This window comes from Chrysemys picta, chromosome 4, assembly GCF_011386835.1.
Source record: "Chrysemys picta bellii isolate R12L10 chromosome 4, ASM1138683v2, whole genome shotgun sequence".
NCBI lineage: Eukaryota > Metazoa > Chordata > Testudines > Emydidae > Chrysemys > Chrysemys picta.
This window is the reverse complement of record NC_088794.1, coordinates 16,863,543-16,877,415: the sequence shown is the minus strand read 5'-3', so window position 1 is coordinate 16,877,415 and position 13,873 is coordinate 16,863,543.

Sequence of the window (13,873 nt, the reverse complement as noted above, 5' to 3'; positions counted from 1 at the left end):
GACCATAGTTCCCCTCTGAGTCAGTCCCAGTAACTACCTGCTTAGTCCCTTGCAGGGGTCCTGCATCCAGCCCTGCTAGCAGCTGCTCTGTCCAGCCTTACAGCTCCGGCAGCCAGCCAGGAGCAATTTTTGCTCCCGCGATCCCTGCAAGCAAACTGAACTCACTCTGGCCCAGCAGCTCCTTTCATATGAGCCTGTTGGGCCCTGACCCGGTTGCTCCTTGCAGCCCCTCTCCTTGGCTGTAGCCCACACAGCTGCTCTAAGCAGCTTGGAGGACCTCTCTATTGCTCTTTTCTGGGGCAGGGTGAGGCGGGGCTGTGAGGCCTCCAGCAGGGGGCCTCCAGACCTAGTCCACCCCATCATAAGCACCCAAAATTGTACAAGAGGCCCTACAGCAGGGGTTGGCAACCTTTCAGAAGTGGTGTGCTGAGTCTTCCTTTATTCACTTTAATTTAAGGTTTCGCGTGCCAGTAATACATTTCAACGTTTTTAGAAGGTCTCTTTCTATAAGTCTATAATATATAACTAAACTACTGTTGTATGTAAAGTAAATAAGGTTTATAAAATGTTTAAGATGCTTCAATTAAAAATTAAAATTAAAATGCAGAGGCCCCCGGACCAGCGGTCAGGACCCGGGCAGTGTAAGTGCCACTGAAAAATCAGCTCGCGTGCCGCCTTTGGGATGTGTGCCATAGGTTGCCTACCCTTGCCCTACAGCCATTAGAAAGACTTCTGTCTCAGAGAGTTACATATAAGCCCTTTCGTTGTTCCCTTTTCAATTTGTGATTTTTCACATGGGGCTGTTTATATATTGTATCTTCCAGGTGTGGTTGGGCATTACTCTCTCATGGTTTCAGATCTAAAGCATTTAGGCACATTGCCCTATTTATGATCTTACATTCAGACATTACTTTCCACCCAGGTGGATCCCAAAATCTTCAGAAACTTTACTAACTGTGCAATCTAGGAACAGGTGTCAGTCCACCCACTAGTCAACTGCAGCAACTTCTGGGATAGAATGCAGCAACAGCACTACACAGCAGTTTAGGACATGATAACGCATCCAAAAGAAACTTCACAGGGAAATGCTTGGGTGCACCATAAATAACAATAAAAAATACCTGAGGAGGTCTTGGGGTGTTTCAGAGTTGAGGGCCCTCCACAGAGAAAGTCCTGAGCGTGTTAGGATGTGCATCTCTCTCACACATGACTAAGGGTAGGTTAGGTGACTCTGAATCTCCATACAAATGGCCAATATATCGCTACTGCTTTTTGTTTTTGCAAACTTAGCATCCTTTCCATATAACGTCTCTAGGGAGCATGCAAGCCTCAGGATCATTGTGAGGACAGATGAAGAGGAAAGTTGTAAATGTGAACAAGGCACACCTGACACCTTTTGAAGAGTGAGGCTGGAGGTGAAAATAGCAAAGGGCTAAAATAGATGATATCACAGAACCGAGAGGCCATTAGAATACCTGCAGGGGACCTAGCCAGGGCAACAGCAAGGAGCATTTACCTTACTGCAGTCAAAAGCAAGGCCTTTCAGCTTCAGGCTTCAGCATGAGCACAGAGGTATGTAGGAGAAGGTGGGTATAAATCATTGATTAGAAGGAAGCACGTCCAGTGGCTAGAGAAGGAGAGACTGGCAACTAAAAGTACTCTGCTCTCTTACTTGCCTTCTCCTTGGCCAAGTCACTGCACCTTCCGGACTCAGCTTCCCTACCTGGAAAATTGGGATCAAAAGATTTACTTTCAAAAGTGACTGAGACTTTTGGGTGAAACGGTGCCATCTAAATATTGTTATTTATTACAAGAGAGTAAATTCCAGCGCTCAAGGCCCTCCACTGAGAATATCCTATGCCTGCCATCAGCGCTTTAAGATCTTTATCAGTTTTCAGCCAACTACAGATGGCAGGCCTCTTCCATTTCTATTAAGTCTCTCTTTTCATCCAGTTCAGCATTGGCCCCTTCAATAGATTCCCAAGAGCCTTGATTTGTAACAATAGCGGGATATTTTAGGTAACTGTCATGCACAGGCCACACTGCTCATTGCGTCAATGCTGCTATTGTAGTGCCACACTTCTCCTGCTCTTGTAAAGCATGTGGGCAGATACTTAGGGGATGCAACATCCCTAACTCAGGAAGGCAAGAACAATGCTATTCTATAGACCAATGCATCAGGATTCTCCAATTTGAGGGAACAGCAATAAGGAAGTGAAATAAATCTCGCCTCCATTACAAAGGTTTGGTAAACTGGAATATTAGGCCACTAATGCAGCAGTCTGATACCTGGAAGAGATATTTTGTTAAATGTGCATCATGAGAACAAATCTGTTGATGCAAGAGAACCCTGAGCTTCTTAAAGATTAAAGTTCCTAAATTAAAAAAATCTACTGCGACAATATAATTGGGTCACAGCTACAATACATGGGAGCGTGCAGTACGGTACCAAAAGATGCACTGAGAAATTTAGATGCCTTCTTTTAGGGAGGGCATCTAACCTCCTGCAATAGCAGCAATGGACGAGACAATCTGTTGCTGCAAGGTCTTTCTCACCACCTATTTCTCGCCCCTATTAACATGCATACCTGCCATACCAGCTTGGCCTGCAGCCATTCACCATGTGCAGCGATCCAGTCAGCTTTCAGCAGGGTCAGGCTGCATCAGTACATGAATGGGGGAATTGTAACAAAACACTTCTATGCAGTGGAAGATAGTTCTGGTGGTTTAACAGGTAACATTTTACCTTCTGTAAACGCACTGATCCACTGCCCTAATGGGGATACTAGAAATCGAAAGTGCTGTCTTTCAGATGAGCCCTAACACTGCGTTCTGATCCCTTCTGCTCACGAAAAGATCCCACAGGGTTTTTGTTTATTTGCTTGCTTTGCAAGAACAGGGGTATTAACACTGGTCTCCTAATAAACGTACCCCAACTGAAGTTCTCCTTGCAATTTAAATTGAGTAAAGCCACCCTTACCTCTGTCTTCCGTCGTTATGTAATGTTAGTGTGGAGATTTTTTCCAAAGGCAAAGGCATCTCCAGGTGCCCAGCTCTCACTGAAAGTCAATGGGAATCGGATGCAATACGCCAGCTTGCATCTTTGAAAGTCTCCTCTTGAAAAGTAGGCTTTCTACATATGCTTGGGGTAGGGCTAGGATCCTCTTCTCTCCTATCATGCAAGTTGTTGATGTTTAACCAGGAATGATTTTTCAGCCTAATGTGATTCTATCTTTTATATATAACTCAAATCCTTTTTCATGAAAAACAAAACTAATAATGAAGACAGGAAGTCCTCAATCACTCTAGATAAAACTGGAGTCATAATTAAACAGGTTATGATACACGTGCAGAAAAATAGAAAGTTAGCAAACCGAAAGCAGCAGTTGTATTTGACTAATAACATAATAAAAAGATGCAAAGAAATATAGGAAATAATTTCACTAGGTTTTTCCTTCTAGTGCCTCTTGATGCAGAACCTGGTTTATTATATTAATTCTTTAGTGATAACAGGCTTTTTGGAAATAAGTTAATCCAAATTAAATATTTAAGCTAAAAAGAAATTAGCTAAAAACTATGAATGGTAAACCTGTTTATCTGGGCTAAGGCAACTACAAGGGGAAAAGCCAGTTTATTAACATTTGTCCCAACAATCTTTTTACAGAAGTGGTCTAAAACCAAACTACATCATGTACACGGGGACAGAAACAATGCATACCAGGTAGAAAACAATCCATTGCCGTAAAGTTATTATTAAGTTCAATGAAGTGATTGTTCCTGAATATGCAAAACACTCACACACATTGCTGTAAAGTGCTGGTTCTCAACCTTCTCCATATCATAACCTGATGTTAAAATAGAAACAAGTTTTGAGCCATCCCCCACACCTTATTATCATCTCGCCATAAAGAAAGAGCACTCCTATAAAGTAACAACTGCAAAAAAGGCAAGAGAAATTAAGGGAAAAGACAGGTTTTGCAAAATCATGCCAACATTTTTCATCAGGACAAATTCATCATAAGCTAATTCTGATTATTTTTTAAACCTTGCTTTTTCACACTGAGGCAGAGCTAGCTTACAGGGAAACATGCTCAAACTGGGACAAATCCACAAAGCACTTACACATGTGCTTAAGTGCATTGTTGAATGTGGACAGATTTAGGCATGTGCTTAAGTGCTTTATTGGATGGGGACAGCTGTTTGTTCAAAGTACCCGCAGCATTTTGTGATTATCCAAGACTGCAAGAATTTGGGGGCAGGGATTTCTTTTTTATTATCCCATGTTTGTATAACGCCCAGCACCAAGCGGTCCTGCTGCTGAGGCCTTTAGAGGCTTTCACAATACAGATAATAGACACTGAAATAATTATTATCTCATCCATCTTTAGTGCCTTCGATTCGATTTCATGTAGCACTGTAAGTGCTCCCTGCTCCAAGGAGCTTACCCTCTAAGTTTAGAGATGGCATAAGAAGTGAGAGCAAACACGGTATAAGGGGAGAAGGCAGGAAATAGAGTTGGGGGGCAGAGGATAAAGGTAATAAAGATCCCAGTGTTATTAAGTTTACCTCATGCATGTCATTTATTTGTATCTTTTGCTCTAATTGCCATTTACCTCTGCCCTTGTTATTTGTTGTCCTGATGAAAGCAGTGGATCTTTCAGATGGATGCAGGTGTGGAATGGGAAGGGTGCTGGATGTTCAGGGATTATGAGATTGTTTTGCCCACAGGAGGTGGCCTCGCAGTAGGGATCAGAATGGAAATGCTTGGGCGGGCATTCAGGCTGCATCACAAGAGCAGGCCCACGTTTCCAAGACAAGGCAGGCAGGATCAGAGAACGAAACATGAACAGCATTTCACCAGGCCCCCACAAGCTGTTCTTAGCATCTTGGTAAACATCCAGCATCCTGTGACCCTGAGAGGATTTGGGGGAGGGAGTTGAAGTAGAAGAATAATTTTTTTTAACCTCTCACTGAAGTTATTAAGAGAACCTTAGGCAGCCAGAATTACCAGCCAGCCCAGACGGAAGCAAACAGCAGCCTCTGCTAATGCAGAGGAGCTGGGCTGGAGAGCCAGACCTCCTGACACAGCTCCACTCTGCAGCTAAGCTTCACAAGGAGGTGGCGCTTCCTCCTCTGAACTGAGGGCATGATTTGCATCATCATTTCATGGCTGCTGTTGCCTCAGTAACCGTGACAGTGCGCGCACACAGACAACAGCGTAGAGCACAGAACAGAACGTTTCCCTCTCACTATCTGATGGGTTTTTTGTTTTTTTTAAAAAACAGGATGGCTCAGGCTGTTCCTGTCTTTTAAGCAGCTCCACTCATTCATCCATTTTAACTGGGTCACCGTTTGCATAAGTTGAATGACCTCTAATTAGAAACAAAACACATTCCCTGTTGTCACTGCACCCCAGCCTGACATTAATTTTTATTTCCTTCCAATTTACTTGGGTTATATTAATCATGCCAGCGCTTATGTATTTGAATATGGATACAGCTGTCTCGGACACACCCAGGTATTTGAACTGTTATTCCTACATTCCCCCCTCCACCGCCACCACCAACCTGCCACACAAAGTGCAAGTAACAGGGGTGCCGTTTCCGTAGAATTGTTTGCTGTCTGAAAAATGCTCTCAGCTCCCAGATTTATATCACAATAATAACCCTTTACACTCCCCTTGCACCTCGCATCCAAGGATCTTAGAGTACTTTACAAACATTAAGCCTCCAGGCACCCCAGTGAAGCAAGGATAAGAAATTGGCACTAACAACATGTGGCATATAGATGCTGAGGGTGCAAGAGTTTCTCTTACTAAATGCGGCACTGGAATTTTGCTTTTTTTACTTGCCTTATTTTCGACCCCATTTTAGCCGTGCTGGTGATGGGATGTCTCCGTCAGTACTGCAGTGTCAAGTTCTGCTACATCAGCTATTCTCACATCTTTAGCACACACCCCTTTCTTTATCTGGTCTTCAGCCTGGAAGATTTTCTAGGGTAACAGCTAGTCTGTCTACTGGTGTCACAAGGGGTTTGCTTCTGTCTTTTTAACATGTCGACATGTGAAGGTGAGGGGCAGATCATGATGAAATCTGCAGCAAGCATCTTCCGACCTAAGCACAGAGCTTCCTTCCTCCCACCACTCCCTGAGCGTGTTTGTTTCAGGAATGAAAAAGTCCTGCAGAGGCTCCCAGCCCTGCTATTGGCTCTGCCAGATACACCTCTGCATTCTTATTTGCTGAGCAAAGAAAAGGAAAAGGGAGGGGGGGGAATAAAGATATCATCTCTAAATGGTCTTAGATTCAAAACAAACCCAGGTTCCAAGGAGCAGACATTCTCAAAGACATCAATAGAGAATCTGGAACTAAAAATAAAGATATCCAAAGCTCTCTTGCATGGTGTCAAGTATCAGGGGGTAGCCGTGTTAGTCTGTATCCACAAAAACAACGAGTCCAGTGGCACCTTAAAGACTAACAGATTTATTTGGGCATAAGCTTTCATGGATGCATCTGAAGAAGTGAGGTTTTTTACCCACAAAAGCTTATGCCCAAATAAATCTGTTAGTCTTTAAGGTGCCACCAGACTCGTTTTCAAAAGATCTGTCTCTCTCAAACACACAAGAAAATAATCTGATCATAGGTCTGTGCTCCCAAGAGGATGTTGTGTTTGTGGATTATGAAACTACTACTCCACATTGCACCAAATTGTTGGGAGGGCACGCCGCAAACTCTCTGCATGGGCAGGCATTTTTTTAAAAGTATTTTGAGCTTAAACTCAAAGGACAGCAGTGGAAAGACATGAGCTGCCGCTCAGTGAATGTTGTCTAAATCAGTGTCTCTCAGCTTTTCCAGACTACCCTACCCCTTCCAGGAGTCTGATTTGTCTTGCGTACCCCAAGTTTCACCTCACTTAAAAACTACTTGCTTACAAAAATCAGACATAAAAATACAAAAGTGTCACAGCACACTGCTACTGAAAATTGCTGACTTTCTCATTTTTACCTTATAATTATAAAATAAATCAATTGGAATAGAAGTATTATATTTACATTTCAGTGTATAGTATATAAAGCAGCATAAACAAGTCATTGTATGAAATTTTAGTTTGTATTGACTTTGCTAGTGCTTTTTATGTAGCCTGTTGTAAAACTAGGCAAATATCTAGATGAGTTGATGTATCCCGGCATTGAAAACCACTGGTATATGACAACAACACTTAGCTCTTTTCATTCGTAGAGCTCAAAGTGCTTTAAAAGGAAGCGAATTGTCATTATTCCCATTTGCAGGTGGGGAAGACAAAGCCCAGGGAAATGAACGGACTTGCCCAAGGTCATCCAATAGGTCAGGGAAAGAGCCAGGAATAGAACCCAGGGCTCCTGGATTCCCAACCACGGCACTACACTCTCTCCAACACCCACACACACAAATTACAGCAGAACCTCAGAGTTATGAACTGACCGATCAACCACACACCTCATTTGGAACCGGAAGTACGCAACGAGGCAGCAGCAGCGACAAAACAAAAGTAAATACAGTACAGTACTGTGTTAAACGTAAACTACTAAAAAAAAAAAAAAAGTTTAAAAAAAAGATTTGACAAGTAAGGAAACAGTTTCTCTGTATTTCATTTAAATTAAAATGGTTAAAAGCAGCATTTTTCTTCTGCATAGTGAAGTTTCAAAACTGTATTAAGCCAAGGTTCTGCTGTAAACTTTTGAAAGAACAACCATAATGTTTTATGCGGATTTCCCTCTGACCAAACCACATGGTGTGTCATGGGAGTCACATGACTGTGCACATTACAGGGACATGTAGTCTGGCCAGGCAGGGAACTTGGCCTAATGGGGAGCATGGAGGTATCAGCTAGGGTGACCAGACAGCAAATGTGAAAAATCGGGATGAGGGTGGGGGGGTAATAGGAGCCCCATAGAAGAAAAAGACCCCAAAATCGGGACTGTCCCTATAAAATAGGGACCTCTGGTCACCCTAGATCAGCTTCCGAACTACAACTCCTACCGGGAGTGAGCCATTAGGGGAAAATGAAGTTTAATATTAATCTAGCTCAAAAGATCGGTTCAAGAAACCAAAATGAAAAATTTCAATTTCTGAAACTTTTCAATATTTCTAAATTTTTCTTTTAATTTCTGTTCTGCAGAACATCTTGATTGAGAATGAAAACAAATGTTTAAGTGTCATAATACTGTCGCATGGGAAATTCTGAATTTTGCCCTGCTCTAGTACTATGGTATATATAGAGTCATACCAAGAGTAGGGTTATGTATACAAGAGCGTATGGCTGTATGCATACAGAGGAGCAAGCCCTCCTGGGTAAATCTCATAGAATTTAATATGAATGAAACCCATAAGGTTCTGAGAAAATTACTCAAAGCCCTCTAGAACTGAAGAAACAATGAAATCCATTCTGGAACCATTCTAAAGAAAACAGTAGCAGGGATAGCAGGCTATTCATGACTCTTAAAGTTGATTTTAAAATTCTGTTTCTAAGATTACCACTGTCTTCAGTTCTATAAATTTCATCTATTGATGTAGATGGATGTCAGTGGATCTCAAAGTGCTTCTCAATCACTAATGGGATTTCTCCTCACAGTCCCTTATGGTAGGGAAACATCATCACCCCGTTTAAAGATGGGGAACGGAGGCACAGGGTAGGTATAGTGATTTATCCAATATCACAAAGGCAGTCTGTGGCGGAGCTGGGAAGTGAACTTAGAGTGCCAGGTCCACTAGACCAAGAGGAAGGATGGCCCGGCGGTTAGGGCACTATCCTAGGACTTGGGGAAACCTGGATACAATACCCTGGTCTGCCACAGATTTCCTGTGTGACCTTGGGTGAGTCACTTGGCATTCCTCTGTCTCAGTTACCCATCTGTAAAAACAGAGATGATAATACTTCCCAATCTCACAGGGTGTTGGGAGGATAAATACATTGTGAAGAGCTTTGAGATCTACAGATGAAAAGCATTATACAAGAGCCAGGTATTACTGTTATTCCTACTGCATCATTTCCATAAGGGTGGCTATGTATTGGAGGACAGTATTCATATATGGATGTATCACTTATTGATCTCCACACAGTCAACATCACAGGCTGGTGTAGCCAAGCATGCATTAGCATGGACACCTACATTCATGACAAGCATAGGTGCCAGCATAGCTGAGTGCAGGGAGACATGCTGATGTGGCTGAATGCTGCTCTGCTCACAGATACAGGATAAGCATTGCATATGGAAGCAGAGAGATCAGTGGAAAGTTCCCAGAGGAGTCGGCCTAAGAGGAATGAAGCAGCAGCCTCTACCTTTATGAAGCAACCAATGGGCACTCTTGGCATTTCAGCAGTGAGCCTTTGCAGAGGATAAACTGGAGGAAGGAGAAGGGTAACCACCAGTACTGAGCTAAAGAGGGAGACCATTGCACCTGCCCCCACCCTCCACTCTATACCCTGAGCTCTTTGCATGCACCGTCAATAGCAAGGCAATCATGCATATGAGGCATTTTTTCAGCCTGGCACATACTAATCTGAATTGGACCAGCCTGCACCAGGCAGTAACCTGCTGCTGGGCTGGACTGTGCACTGGATTTCTGCACTGTTACAAACACCACAACAAACTCTAGAATCTGAAATAATTAAAACAAAAAATGCAACCCAATCTAATTTACTGTGTGTCATTTGTGTTTTATGCATTTGCATTTTCAAGCTGTTTGAACTGTGAAATCAGATTACTTAGTTTCACTTGGTTGGTGCTTAAATGCAAAGATGATATATAAGGTTTGTTTATACTCAAGACTAGAGCAGGGATGTTAAAAAGAGCCCAGTGAAGTTAAGCATCCAGCTCCTATTGAATTCAATAAAATCTGGGCCCTTAATTAGGGTTACCATATGTCCTCTTTTTCCCGGACACGTCCGGCTTTTCGGCAGTCAAACCCCCATCCGGGGGGAATTGCCAAAAAGCCGAACATGTCCGGGAAAATGGCGGCTCTGCTCCTCCCCGACTCTTCGGCTCTGTTTAAGAGCCGGGCTGCCCGAGCGCTACCGGCTTCGGGCAGCCCCGTGCCTCCAGACCCTGCGCCGCCAGAGCCCGGGAGGGGAAGTGCCCGGCTGGGGGCGCAGGGTCCGGAGGCATAGGGGCTGCCCAAAGCCCGAGCGCTACCGGCTTCACGGTTTGCCAGGCAGCCTCCAGACCCTGCGCCCCCGGCTGGGCGCTTCCCCTCCCCAGCTCCAGCTGCGCTGGGGAAGCGCCAGCTGGGGGCGCAGGGTCTGGGGGCTGCCCGGCAAACCCTGAAGCCGGTAGCACTGGGTCAGCCCTTTCCCCCTGGCTGGGAGTGGAAGGGAGGAGGGGGCGGAGTTAGGGTGGGGAAGGGGCGGAGTTGGGGCGGGGCTATGGGTGGGAAATGGGCAGGGCCAGGGCCCGTGGAGGGTCCTCTTTTTTTATTTATGAGATATGGTAACCCTACCCTTATTTCCTCCTGGAGAATTCTCTGAAAACCCCAGCCCTAGTTCCTGCATGCCAGGGCTCAATGCTATTGCCTCCAACACAGGCAACTCCTTTTCTAAACCTGTTAATTTATTTTTCTTTAAAAACAAAGATTTCTATTCATGATGCAACAAAACCATAAACCCTTAATGTCTGTTCCCTTTAGCACAACTAGAAAGAACATAAATTATGTTGCACAACAAACAAAAGTATCTGAATCATTTTCCTGTAATTGGCTACTAAGAACTTGAACCACTAATTAATCTATTAATTAGGCATCTTATCATCTTCAACATGTTAGCAAGTTGCCAAAGCAGGAACTAGCCTCTGGGGCAGGCAGGTGATAAGAAAAGCAGGAAGATTCAATATTTTTTTTTTTTAGTTGTTTGTAAAGTAGGAAAAAAGTGCCTCAAGTTAGAGACCCAGAAATAGGTAATAAATATAAGTGAAGTTCCTGAAACATCTCAAACTAATTTACAAGAATAAAAATAGAACCTAAAAATGAATGTATCAGGTGCATCAGCAGGTTCCTGTAAGGTATCTTGCACTAGAAAATAAGAGGTGCACAGAGTCTACAGAGACATGTCCTATAACCATTTCCATGATCTGAGCACAAGGCTACGTTTCTGTAACAACTAAGCACCTGATCCAATCCACCTTAAGTGAATGGGAGATTTTTCCTCAGTGGGAGTAGGACTGTGCTTCGAGTGAATTTCATAAATGCCAACGTTTGACACGTTTTAGGCTATGCTGGAATGCTTAAGAGCATGGATGGATGGAGTTAAAATAGGAACTTTCCCTGGGTGACTTCCATAGCAGTTCCTGCTCGTGAAAGGAGCTGGCTTGATGACCCTGTCGACTGAATTTCACTTTATCCATAACAACACACTGGGTAAGAGTGAGTCTGCCCTTTGGTATCTAATCCACAGCGAAAAGAGCCTACCAGTGCTGCCAGCTAAGGGAGTTATACAGTAGAACCTCAGAGTTACAGACTGACCAGTCAACCACACCCCTCATTTGGAACCAGAAGTACACAATCAGGCAGCCTCAGAGATGACAAAATATATATATATATATATATATATATATATATATATATACACACACACACACACACACACACACACACAGTTCAGTACTGTGTTAAACGTAAACTACTAAAACAATAAAGGAAAAGCAGCATTTTAATTCTGCATAGTAAAGTTTCAAAGCTGTATTAAGTCACTGTTCAGTTGTAAACTTTTGAAAGAACCCATAACGTTTTGTTCAGAGTTATGAACAATCTCCATTCCCAAGGTGTTCGTAACCGAGATTCTACTGTACTCATAAATGGAAAGACTCTCACTGCCTTCAGTGACAATTGGCTCAGGCCCTATCAGAACAAAATTAAAATATATTTCAGAATAGCTACAGGAGTTTGAGGAGTTTTACAGCAGTTATGATGGGAATATGGAAGGGTCCATTGCCTTGCAACATACCAGTCTCAACAGTATAGTCTCAGATAGTAGAGACTGCCTAGGAAAAGTCATGTCCCCTGGGAAAAATCTAAGGAGTTCTAGATAAATTAAATTCTGGGAAATCACTGGGCCTAAATGACTTTGCCATGCAGAGTCAAAACAACTTGATATTTGTTGACTCCAGTTTATTTATGACTCTCTGTACTTTGCCTGCAGCAAACACCTGTTTCAGGTAACTTTTGCCATCCAAGGATATAAGGTTGAGATTAGTTTGCTGGATTATGGGTAAAGAACTTGTAGAAATCAAGGATTTAATTCCAATCTGTAGGATTTTATCCTTGGTTGAGCTCCTTGATGGCATCTATTTGGTTACCTAGCAAAAACCTATCACTATAGGCTACACATCCTTTGGAAATCCTGCTCTAGTTCTATCTAATTCCGTTAGCCTGGGCAAATTCTGTTACTATGTGTTTTATGTAACTGACATTTTATTTTTAAATCTCTCATCAAGTTGGCTACTTTAGAGCTGTATCTACACTAGGGACATTTTTTTCAAATATGTTAGTGCCAGTTCATTGCCATTGATGTTAGTAACACTGGGAGCCCTAATCTATTTAGTCTCTAGTCCTCCAAGGAGTCATTCAGAAAAAAAGCAAGGGGGGCAAGACATGTCTGATATTTCTAACATAAAAAAACCAAAGCAAAAAATTTGCCTTGGAAAAAAAAAAAAGGCCTTTGCGGGCCTTCTTTCTATACAGTAAAGAAGCAAAAAGGGACACTTCTTTCTGTCTTTGTGGGTCACCTTTAAATAATTTCTCCAGAGGATCCAAAATGGGGAGGGAAGGAGATTGCAGAGACTCAGTGACTGAGTTAAAGGGAAAAGGTCAAACCCACTATAAGCAGAACGAAAGAAATTGCATTGCTAAAGTATCAGCCCCAAGGGACTTCTGGAAGGTTGAGAGAACAATGTAAGTTTCAGATGAGATAACGAGTGATGGAGATGTGTCTGCTCAGTCTCAAAGGCCTGGTCTACATTAGGAAATTAGGTCAGTGTAACTACCTTGCTCAGGAGTGTGAAAAATCCACACCCCTGAGCGACACAGAATTCTCCCATCAACCTTGCTACTGCCTGTCAGGGAGGTGGAAAACAACCCCCCTGCCCCAAATAGCCTTTCCACTTGCAACAGTCTGCAGCCATCTGGCTACTGCTACTTTTGACATAAAAGCTTTGATTTGTAAAAGCCTAACTTATCCTACTACTTCTTTGAGATGTATGATGCCTATCTGTATTCCACACATGGGATAAACAGGCACAATACATGCCGGAGTCCAGAATTTTTTGCAAGCAGCATCCGTTGGCCCACCTATGCACCGTAACTCTCCTCGTGCTCCGAACCAAGGGCATAAAAAGCAGTGGGGGCTGACATCTCTCCAATTTCCCATTCTTACCGCAGTTCAAACAATCCACAGCAGAGAGGACACAGGGTGGGTAGTGGAATACAGATAGGGACCACATCTTGATGAACCTCCAGTTATAGGTAAGTAACCTCTTTCTTCTTCAAGTGATGGTCCCTATGTTAATTCCACATGTGAAAGATTAACAAGCAGTAGTCAGACAGGAGATGGGTGCAAAGACACAGACGCAATACCGGACTGTAGTACAACTGGACCAGAGCATATCATCTTGTGAACGTATGCAAGGAGTTCCAAGTAGCTGCCCTATGTATCTCCCGGGGGGGTGGGGGGTGTCAAAGCTGCAGCCAAAGTAGTTTGCCCTTTAGTGGAATGATCCCTCATCTCCTCCAGAAGGGGAACATTAGCTAGTTAGTAAGAAAGGGTAATACCACCCGAGATCCATTTTGAAAGTCTCTGCGTTGATATAGCTTGACCTCTGGATCGCTCTGCTATGGGAACAAATAGCTAG